Source organism: Epinephelus moara, chromosome 8 (assembly GCF_006386435.1).
Source record: "Epinephelus moara isolate mb chromosome 8, YSFRI_EMoa_1.0, whole genome shotgun sequence".
In the NCBI taxonomy this organism is placed as follows: Eukaryota; Metazoa; Chordata; class Actinopteri; order Perciformes; family Serranidae; genus Epinephelus; species Epinephelus moara.
The window spans coordinates 444765-455901 of record NC_065513.1 but is presented as its reverse complement, the minus strand read 5'-3'; the positions used below and the strand labels follow the sequence as shown (position 1 = coordinate 455901).

General features: G+C 39.3%; 1 protein-coding gene across 4 annotated transcripts in view; it reads left to right on the top strand.

Annotated features, from left to right (window-relative positions):
- The window catches only part of tncb (tenascin Cb), a 366665-nt gene that overhangs the window by 15739 nt on the left and 339789 nt on the right, over nucleotides 1-11137 (top strand). Inside the window, exon 3 of one of the 4 annotated variants that reach the window (XM_050050298.1) lies at nucleotides 3809-4416. The gene's annotated coding sequence lies outside the window, so the exon portion shown is untranslated. Of the gene's footprint in view, nucleotides 1-3808; nucleotides 4417-11137 lie in introns of those variants that run through there. The other 3 variants (XM_050050299.1, XM_050050301.1, XM_050050300.1) reach the window with 3 other exon arrangements.

The window sequence follows — 11137 nt, the reverse complement described above, 5'->3', positions numbered from 1 at the left end:
CACTCCAGCTCTTATCTTTGGTCAGCATACTGAGTTGCCAGTTTTGCCATCATGATCATAAAGTGCATGTTCATGAGCTTTGCCGTCATCTTCATGATGGGGTCATACTTCTCAGATGTACTCACTAAGGTGGTTATGCGTCCATGCCTCCATCCCTCTGAAGTCCCAGGAAGACCCAGAACCTTAGACTTTAATTTCCTCCTTGGCCTTGACTGCGGTAGGGTAATCCAAGACTACTACCCAGGGTTTCCGCTAGAAAAAATTGGCACCGGACAGCGTGACCGGCAGGTTTTCAATTTACTGGACAAATGTTTGAAATTCCAGTCAAATATTATATTTGTTGAGCTTAAAATGATAAATGATATGCAGGCTACATAAGAATGATATCAAGCCATGTCAATGTATAATCTTTTTTATTGAAAAGTAGGCTATATCAAATAAAATGAGTGCCGTCAATTGACTCACGTGCGTAACTTCTAAAATAAATAAATATTGCACAAGCATGCGCTCTTTTAACATGAACATAAAGAAACTGAAGGCCTACCTATTTTCAGATAAAACAATTTGCAAACAAAAAACACATCTGGACTGGCTCATACCATTCTAATAACGCAGCGTGCTGCAAACTTGAAATCAAATAATGTCAGTTCGCTATATGCGTTTGAAATACAGATGCAATAAAAACTCTATGAAAACAAACTGAAAAAATCCCTTAGCCTGTTTCTGGCTTATGACATTTTACGGACACCGGACTTTGGCAGATTTTATCAGTCAAAGTCCAGTAATTACTGGATAACGGAAACCCAGCTACTAACCTTTATTTGTCAGACAGCACCTTGGAGTGATAGGTGTGGATGATTCCACACTGCTGTTACACTCCTTGCTTCAAAGTGCTGTAGTCCTTCCCTGGGTTGACTCCCTGCTGGAGGTTCAGCACTGCCTTGTCCCAGTTATCCACCTAACCCCATCTCCATGCAGGATGACCATGGTATCTGATGGATGGAGGGCAATGGCTCGTCTCTCTTCAGGTCTGTGTTGAGGGCAGGGTTGACCTGCCCATCTCGCTGTGGTGTGATGGCTGCCTCAACCTTCCACTCGTCTCTTGTTGCTGTCTGGAGTGATCTGCTTCTCGAAGTCTCTTGTAGTGCATTGAGTCAGGGATGATCAGCAGACTGATAGTGCTACTCACTCCTCATGACTAAAAACTTTAGGCTACTTGTGTAACCCTGGTTCTCTGAGTAGCATGAGTTTGTCACATTGGAAACACTCTGGGCATGATCTCATTAGAAATTCCTATTACATTCTGCCAGCCAGAATGTGAAGAGTCCTCACAAATACAACTGCCCTGTAGACCAGTAAGTGGCTAGGTTTGTGTGTTGTGTGTAAACGGACCTCATTGTTATGACCCAGGCCTAGGGGCACACATGATAAAGTGCCCCCGCTCTTCCCACTCCCAAGATGATCAGCCAACTTCAAGGTCAAAAGTTCAAAGTAGCAGTTTTATTTATAGCTTCAGAGAGGAGCAATGCCAAACATAACAAACAAAACAACTAAACCCAGATCCCTACCTTACCTGTCAGAAAATAAATGTAGAAACAAAAGACAATCAAACTAACCTAGCTCTTAACTGAAATAAACAGGAGAAAAAGGGATCAACAAAAATGGCATCTCCCTCCTACGCTAGGGCTGCTACAGAATTAAGTGAGTTTATTTACAATATTTACAATGATAACAATAAATTGTTCCAATCAAAGTTACAGGTAGCTTTTACACACAACAGGAGAGTTCAAACTAATAACTTCTACAAGAAGATGCCCTAAATCAGAAATGCTACTGCAACACACAAGATCACTAGCACAGATTGCCAGCCACTGTCATGTTGGGAATGGGGAGAGTGAGAGGCTGAAGGCTGGCATCAGGTGGAGTATAAAACTGAGCAGACAGCCAATCAGCAGGCAGCAACCCGGTCACGTGGTTGATTGGGGAAATCACACACACCTACAGCTCATCACACACACACAGGCAGGCTGATTGCTACTGCAGAGGAGGGGAGAAGGGAGAGAGCTGTCAGTACAGAAAAAAAACAACCAAGTAAATGACCAAAGTCATAACATAACAAATCCAAATACAACTATCCCCATAAACCAGTAAGTGGCTAGATTTGTGTGTTGTAAGTAAACAGACCTCATAAACTCAGTAGTCTTCATATACCACAATTTGGTCCTGACCCCATAAGCCTGTGAAATGTCACACATTATATATATATATATATATGTTCCGAAAGTAAAATGATGATTTTGAAATGTAAATTGTCTTTTGCAAATAAAGTTGAGATGTTTGACATGACTTTTAAGTTGACTGGATGTTTGGAAAGGNACTCAGTAGTCTTCATATACCACAATTTGGTCCTGACCCCATAAGCCTGTGAAATGTCACACATTATATATATATATATATATGTTCCGAAAGTAAAATGATGATTTTGAAATGTAAATTGTCTTTTGCAAATAAAGTTGAGATGTTTGACATGACTTTTAAGTTGACTGGATGTTTGGAAAGGTGGGTCCTTATAAACCTGTGTGTGTGTGTGTGTGTGTGTGTGTGTGTTCGTGTTCTCTCTCACAAGTAGTAAAAGATGGATGAACATAATTATGTCAGCTGTTAATTTAGCTATCATTACTGTGTTTTCTGCTATGCAATCATAAATCACATATAAATATAAGGATGAACCAGTTTAACAGTGCTAACATTGCATCTTATGTGTCCACCGCTGTGAACTGGCTGGTATTATTGACACCAGTTAATTATTATATATTATAACGTACGGTGTTAGTGACACTGTGTTTAGGCTGGATCATAATCTGTGATAATAGACCATATACTGGCCTATCTGGGACCGCATCTTAGGTCTGTACAGGTTCTGCTCAGGTCCCACAATGTTACATTGTTCTACAGAGAGAAGAAGATGACAGTTAAAATGCCAAGAATCCACCAATTGCCATGGCAAATTAGCATGTAACTTCACTAAAGCTATCATAGCATGCACTTACATATCTAACCAGAAATGACAACAGGCTGCTGCAGTCAAACCTATGCACATATACATACCAATAGTGTCTCTGCGGTCATCGATGCAAACAAGTTTTTCTCCACCCCGTTTCTCTGTGCAAGAGACTAAAAAAGGAATCGCACCTGCACAGTTGATATTAATTGCATCAGAGCAAGCCGGCATCCCTCTCTCTATAGCTTCATCACCAGAAGCATAAGTCGCCACACCAATTAAATTAATCGGCTCACCTCTGCCTTTTTTTTGCTACTCAAATTACATAATTCCAAAATCACAGGAGGAGGCTTGCCTAGGGCACCAAATGTGCTAGGGCCGCCACTGAGATCTATATTGTGTAATCATATCTGCATCATCCAGGCACATTGCAGCATTATGTTTTATGCGGAGTTAGACAGAGCACAGAACTCTTCGCTGCTGTATAAGCTGGGAATGCCTGCACAGTGTGGCGTGCAGCAGTAATCACCAAAGAATGAGCACATACTACTACTCTGCAGCAAAGACACTGGGGACATCTGTCATTCAGATGAGGACAAATGTAGGTCACCATTCCTCGTGTCTTTGCTGAGCAGGGCCTGATTAAAGCAGCAACCTATGACTTAAGATCTCTTCCCAGCTGTATATATTATAACCGTATGTTATAATATATAATAATTAACTGGTGTCAGCCAACAATTGACTTTTTTTTAATTTTTATTTGTGTGGTTGTGAAGGCTATGTGTTTCAATATTCTTTCTCACCAAGATAACTTGCCCCAGGCCTCAGCTCCCAGTTAGAAGAGCAGAGATTGGATTACCCAACTGTCAATCAATCATACCAGTGCTGATGCAAGCCCGACATGAAACATCCCAAACAGATGGCCAGCCACTACCACATGCCTGCACCCCCACCCAGCCGTAACCCAGACCTAGTCCCTTGGTAAGAGACTGTAAGCTCCTTAGAATTCAATGTTTGTCATTAATTTAGGTCTTTTTAATCAAAGTGATCAAAGTCATAGTTTTGCAACAATAACGATACTCATCACACTCCAGTGCTTATGATTTAACCACTATTATTACTCTCATTCACAATAATTATTGGTCATGCAACAGATAAATGTGTGAAAATTTCTGAGTGAGTCCTTAAATCTGTGGCTGTGCTTAAGACAATAGCATGCCAGGGGGCTGAGTGATAGACGTATTTTGGGGCAAAGCGGTGAACCCGAGACCCTGGCTGGCAGTCAGCAGAGGAGGAGGCTGAGCCAGAGCAGGTGTCTCTGCTGACATCTGCTTCAGTTCACTAGGGAGACACAAGCACCCTGCAGCTACAGCACTGACAATGCCACTGAAGTGTCCCAGCATCATATAAACAAGGTAAAAAATGTTCAACTTTTTATGGCTTTGGAATGATCATGTTAAGGGCTGAAGTTTTATTTTTTGGTCAGGATTTTATTAAGTTTTGTTGGTTTTGATTTGTTATCCTGTTAAGAAAGGTTTTAGATTTTTATTTTTTCGTATGATGAAAGAGTGTTCTATCAGCAACGTAAAATCTACTGAATTTGCACTGGGAAACATTTCAGATTTTGTGGTTGACTGTGCTTTTCCTTTTTTACTATTTCTTGCTTTTGACACTTTCTATGTTCCATGTTCATTTTCAATGTGGGAGTTTAATCCATGAAAAAAAAAAAAAAAAGGTTTTATGTCAGAGTTCTAAGAGGATTCGTCCCAGATCTCTTACAGAAATTAAAGAAAAAAAAATGTTGGATCTTCAGTCTCATGCAATATTGATGCTGTCATATTTACTCATAAACCCACTTTTCAAACCGACAAGGGTGTATATTCAGACACATTATTGATCCGAGTTTGTGTTCCATTGACCCGAGTGCATTTTTAAAGATTTTGTGGTGTAATCAAAGGCTCTGTGAAAGACCCCACTTTTCCCTGATCTGTGGTTGGCAGATGCAGCCTATATATTTTTTTCCCAGCAGCTTGTATACAGCTCTGGCAGGCTTTCACATCACAATGCCTCACTTTTTGTATTTGCTTCAATCGGACATTGACCTTTCAATGCGCTCCTCAAACAATGGATTATAATAGGACAATGATATAATGGCAGGTGTGGAGGTGGTGACAAGATGGTGATGTGTTGAGACAGATTTATGTTGAAGTGAGGATGAACGAAGGGGGATGGCTGACAGGAGTACCTGAAAGAAATTCTGAGCATACACTGGGGTGGCGTGAATCCCGGTCCATATGTCCTATAAATGAAAGAAGCTGTCATCTTTTCACTGTAACTGACCTATTTCAAACTAGGCTACAATGAAGAAAGCCTTTGAATTTTAAAAAGAACAACAACAAAGAACAAGAACAACAAAGAACATTCCTGATCTCTAATTCTCTTTCAGATATTTTTTTTAAGAGCCTGGAGATTTTAATAAGCACAGTCCCCGGGATTTATTTACTTGTGTCTGGGGCAGTTTTTTTCCCCCCCTGTCCAGTGGCTTGCTCGTTTGCTCTTCTGTTCAAGACAGTTGTATTCTACTTGCACACACACACTCTTAACCAGTTATGTGTCACTGCTTATCTCTTAGCAGCCAATGAATGCCTTTAAAATCCAATTGTCATGGGGTGAAATTGATTCAGGGTTATGGACAGCTTTGTGGGTGAATGACAGATTTAGTTGTCTTTTCGGTGTTGAGTTCTGGGGGTAATGGTGAGCAGGGCAGAAGCAGTGTGTCCCCTGAGCCTGTAAATTGGAGAAACAGGTTTGATTTCTGGAAGGTTGCATAGTGAGGTCCTGCAGGAGTAGAAGAAAAGTTAATCAGCTCACCTATAGGCATTGCCTTTAATATCTGAAGATGAAATGTGTGAAAGCGAAAGAAAGTGTCATAGTCCTCGTGCTATAATGCTGCTATAATGATATAGGCCTACTAACAACTCTTAAGGCTAGTTGATGAAGTGCTGTAACTGCCAAGCTAACCGCTATACCCCGGTAACATGCTAGTGCTTGAAAAGTTACAATACCTCTCCAAGCTACTTGGCTTGCTAACTGTTAGTATTTTTTATCATTGACTCTTGCCCCATAACTGTCTCCAAACCATGTCTCTGGATCAGTTTATACTTGGTCAGAGCAGGGGTTTATAAAAGTAGATAACAAACTATGAAAGCTTCTTCTGTTTTGGACTCTTCAGCTGTCTGTTCCCTCAGTTGGCTTGCTGTTGGTAAAGAGTTTGAATTTGCGTGTCACAGTTCACCACAGTTGAACTCTATGCAAAAGATCTGCATTGCTTTACTTTACAGATGCTAATTGTGGTGTTTTCTTTAAAATGAATTAATTTTGCTCTTTTATGCTGGTATGACTGGGCCTTTAAGCAGAATGATGCTGGAAGATCCTGTGGCACTCACAAAGGATAATTAATAATCAATGTAGGCATTTATATCATATGTTATTATTTATTATTATTTCACAAAAGACTGCGGCTCCATGGCTTTCTAGTTCATTCTTGCAAAAAAAATTAATTAAAATTTTTAAACAATTCAAAATCCTAAAACATGTAGTTCCTTAAGTGGGCAGCTGTGGCTTAGGAGGTAGAGCAGGTTGTCCACTGATTGGATGATCCCTGGCTCTTCCAGTTTACATGCCGAAATTTCCTTGGACAAAATACTGAACTCCAACTTTTTCCCGATGGCTGTTCTATCTGTGTGATGCATATGAATGTTAAGCTGAGTAGCAGGTGGCACCTTGTCTAGTAACATTGGTCACTAGTTTGTGAAAGTGACGTGGTATAAAAGCGTTTTGAGTTGTTGGAAGACTAGAAAGTTGCTATACACCATAGTCATTTACATACAGTACATTTAGCACTTCTAACATAACATAGGAGTAGTAAAAGTGATTTAGCTATAGCACTGTACATCATTGTATGGTAGCAATCCTGGTGGAAAATCTTTGGTAATGCTTCATTTTACGGGTCTGTCATTTTCAAGAAAAAGAGCTATATAGTTATTTAGAGTAAAGACATTGTTTAACCGATACACATGAAATTACACAATGAAACAATACCAATCAAATGCTAGTGGAACCTTTTGAGTCCTTACTAAGTGCCAAGCAGGTCAGCTGACCAATGCAAGATGTAAAATGTGTCTCTAGGCAAGCACACAAATCAAGTTAACTTACTTATTGTGAGGGTTAAAAATATAAAGTCAAGAAGGATAGTCGGCACACTTGATGCTCCCAGTTCACATGCATTTATTTAGCACATCCCAAAAATACTGTGTGTGACGTTTCAAGCCAAACGCTCTTCTTCAGACATGAGACATGCATCTAGGATGCCATTTTTAAAGGGACGCCAGTGGGGGTCACATGATGGGTCACAAGATCCAAAAAACATTAAAATAGTTCAATATTTTTTCAATTTTTCAGTTTTTCGTGTTTTCATGTTTAGTTGACATGGCCACACATTAATGGTAACACAGTAAATGTCAAGAAGAATTATAGACAAGCACAACAAGAAACAACATGCAAACTAGTCCATGAGGCACGAGGCAAGAGTTCAAAGAAAGGGTTTTATGTTGAAGTCCTCAATTAGACCCTTTGGTGCCAGGGTTAAAAATATTTAATATCAAGATTTACATTTAGAGATTCAGTTCAAGTGATCAGTTCTTCTTCTTTTTTTTGAATGATATACTGCTCAGTAAATAGACTTGTAGAACTAGACTAGACTTGTAGACTACAGAGCACAACAATGCACAAGCATAAAGAAGTAATGTAGTTTGGCAGCTTCCAGTTGTCTCACCTGCACCTTTATAATAAAACGTGACAATGATGACTTATGGAGACTGATCCTCAGGCCAGTGGGCTTATGTGTGAAGATGGGGGCCCCTCCAGCCTAAAGTCAGTGCTGATCTGGCATCAGCCTGTCTGAGGACAGGATTAGGGGGTGAATGTAGAGTTGTGGACTTGCAGATAGATCAACGACCACTGACTGAGCCATACATGCAAACAAGGACGTTATCAGCAGGACTAATGTACCTAACATTGCTGAACACATATCCCTTATATGGTTAATAATAATAATAATAATAATAATAATACATTTTATTTATCAGCACCTTTCAAGACACTCAAGGTCACTGTACATAAAAAAATTTAAAAAATTATAAAACATTTAAAAAAAGTTAGCAGCAGGCAAGTGCTTAATCCCATCACTGCAGATCCTGGAATATTATGTGAGTTCTGCAAGCATGTGAAATGTACGAGCCATTGGTAAATCATAAAAGTCATGTTAGACAATAGGCAAGTGAGCTGTCTCTTTGGAAATTGTATTCTACAGTGAATTTCTTGATCTTTTTAACCAGATTTGGTTTATATCCAATATAATAAACTCAAGATCTTTCCTGTTTAGCCAAATAGATTTCATTAATTGAAGCTATTATTATTCTCAAAGGCTGTTGTTTCAAAAGCAAGAATTAACCCTCATCCTTCTTATGATAAATCCAAATAAGAAAGCTGGGATACGTGTAATCAGATGGGATAGTGAGCACCTGATCCCATCTTTGTTAATTAAGTGTCTTTGGCAAGAGCCATCAAATCTGTAAAGCTTGTTGGTAATTAACTAAAATAAGTAAATGGACTGTTGTCTGGTGGTCTCTATGCAAGTAGCTGTTGGCAAGTGTAGTTTGTGTAGACTGTGTCGAGTGTGTAATAATTAAAGGCAATTTTAGTAATATGTAATGTTGACGAGCTGTCACACTAAAAAATAAAATTGAGTGCAAATACAAGTCTTGCTGTGCTCAATATGACATTGGCATTAATTTGTTTCAGTTTAGTTTATTTAAGAAGGGACAGTTAAAATTAATAAATACACATGGTATGAAAATGCCAGAGTTAGCCAATTTTAGCCATTTTTCTTCTGTAGTCCCTTGGCCAAGATATTACACAAGGCTACCTAAAAAAACAACTAACCCCAGCAAACAAAAACAAAAAACAAACAAACAAAGCAGACGAAAAAAAAAAAAATCAGGGCATACAGTTTGAAAGACTTCTTCAACCACATCAACAAGAGAAAGGGAAAAAAATAAACAAAACAAGAACAGGGCATACATTTTAAAGACTGGAAAAAGACACTTTTAAAAAGCATTAAAGGCCAGAAAAGAGTTTAGTGCTCACATGTCTATGTATTTATCATTCATTGTTTTAATTGGTTACTGAAAGATCTGTAAGTGTTTACTTATATCCTTAATCTTGCAAGTAATCTCGGTAATGATGTTATGTATTTTGCTATGGAATGTCATACAACAACAACAACTCATTCCAGTTTAGCTGTTGGATTGAAGTTGTAAAATTGTCCTGCTCACATTTGGGGAGTCTATTAGACTCACTGGCAGCAGACGGTTTAAATCACCACTTACTATTCAGCTCCCTGGACACCATGATCAGGTTATGACCAGAGTCCAATCAGCATATTGAAGATTGAAGATTTTAAACATTCTTTGAGGTCTGTTGCTAAAAACTAAATCAAACTGCATGCTGGTAGAATTAGTAATTGTTGTGGATTAGCTGTGATAAGTCCAGTCCGGTTTTTCCTATTTAGTTTATCCTCCCAGTTTATATTCAGGTCACCCACAATGATTACATTTTTCTTAAAATTACATTCTTTCAGCTTGTTATCAAGTTTTTCATAACTTGCTGAGGGGGTCTGTACATTGTAGGACAAATGATATTTGTGGTGATAGAATTACCTTTAAAGAAATACATTGCAGTCCATTATCATGTGACCACAGGATATCATGGCAGTTAAAAATGTCTCTTACATAAATCATGACCCAACTCCCTTTGAGCCCATCATATCCCTTCTGTGTATGTCATAACCAGGTACAACTAAAGCTGCAAATAAATATTCATGAAGATTTGTTTCAGATAAGCAAAGTCAGGATTAGAGTCAGTTAAGAGATGCTGAATTTGGTCACATTTTGACTTAATACTCTATGTATTTAAGTATCCACACATTATGCCTTTTGGCTATGCTTTTGGATCCCCTGTTGACCTCCAGTTATTTACTGTCTGAAACACTCTGCATTGCCTTGTTTTTATTTATTCATTTATTTTTGCGAAAGCTGCATTTATCATCTTCCTATTGCATTTGTTAGCAGTCATTTCAGCCACACAAGTTTTTGTTTTGGTTGGAATACAGAAATGCAACTCATGGCTTAAAGACTCCTTGCTGTGTGGCATTGATTTTGACTGAGTCTGGACTTCTTTGCCACCTGCCTAATGATGACTGTGGTCCAGTGTCTGGTAACATGCCGGCCTCTAAGCGCCTTGCTGGCGCAGCACCGCTTGACACGACGGCTACTCAGTCCTGCTAGTGGACATTCCAGGCTTTGGCCATGCCATACCATCAAGGCCCACTCCACAGGACCGACACCAGACTCCTCACAGCAGCCGGGCAGCAGAGACGACCAGCCAGGTTGGTTTGCTCATGGAAAGTGTATACCAGAGGAAGAATGCTATTGCACCTGGCAGCAATTTCACCTGTAGAAATTCCTTTTTCTAATATTGCTGTGGAGTTACAGCAGCCATCTGTTTATACTGGGTGGGGGCATGGATGGATATCTACCTCAATTCGTAGAATGCAGATTATGCTGATCAGCTCTGTTGGAGTTTTGATCCAGTTCTGAACTGTTTGTTTAGGTGACCAGGTAAACCGTTAGTCCTGTCCGTTAGTATAGCTGATTTAATGGATCAGTCTTGCAGTCCAAAGTAGCACTTTGGGAGAGTTTCCAGTAGCACACACACATGGAGAGCTGCCAGTACACCTCCATCACCAATCACCATGATGATTTATTAGCAAAACAACAAAAGCACATCCAATGTTCTTTCTCTGCAAACTTCTTAGGGAAATATCTGTCTTTTTAGTTGCTAAATCAATCATTTTATTTATAAAGCCCAATATCACAAATCACAATTTGCCTCACAGGGCTTTACAGCATACGACATCCCTCTGTCCTTTGGACCCTCACAGCGGATAAGGAAAAACTCCCCAAAAAAACCCCTTTAACGGGGAAAAAAAAACGGTAGAAACCTCAGGAAGACAAC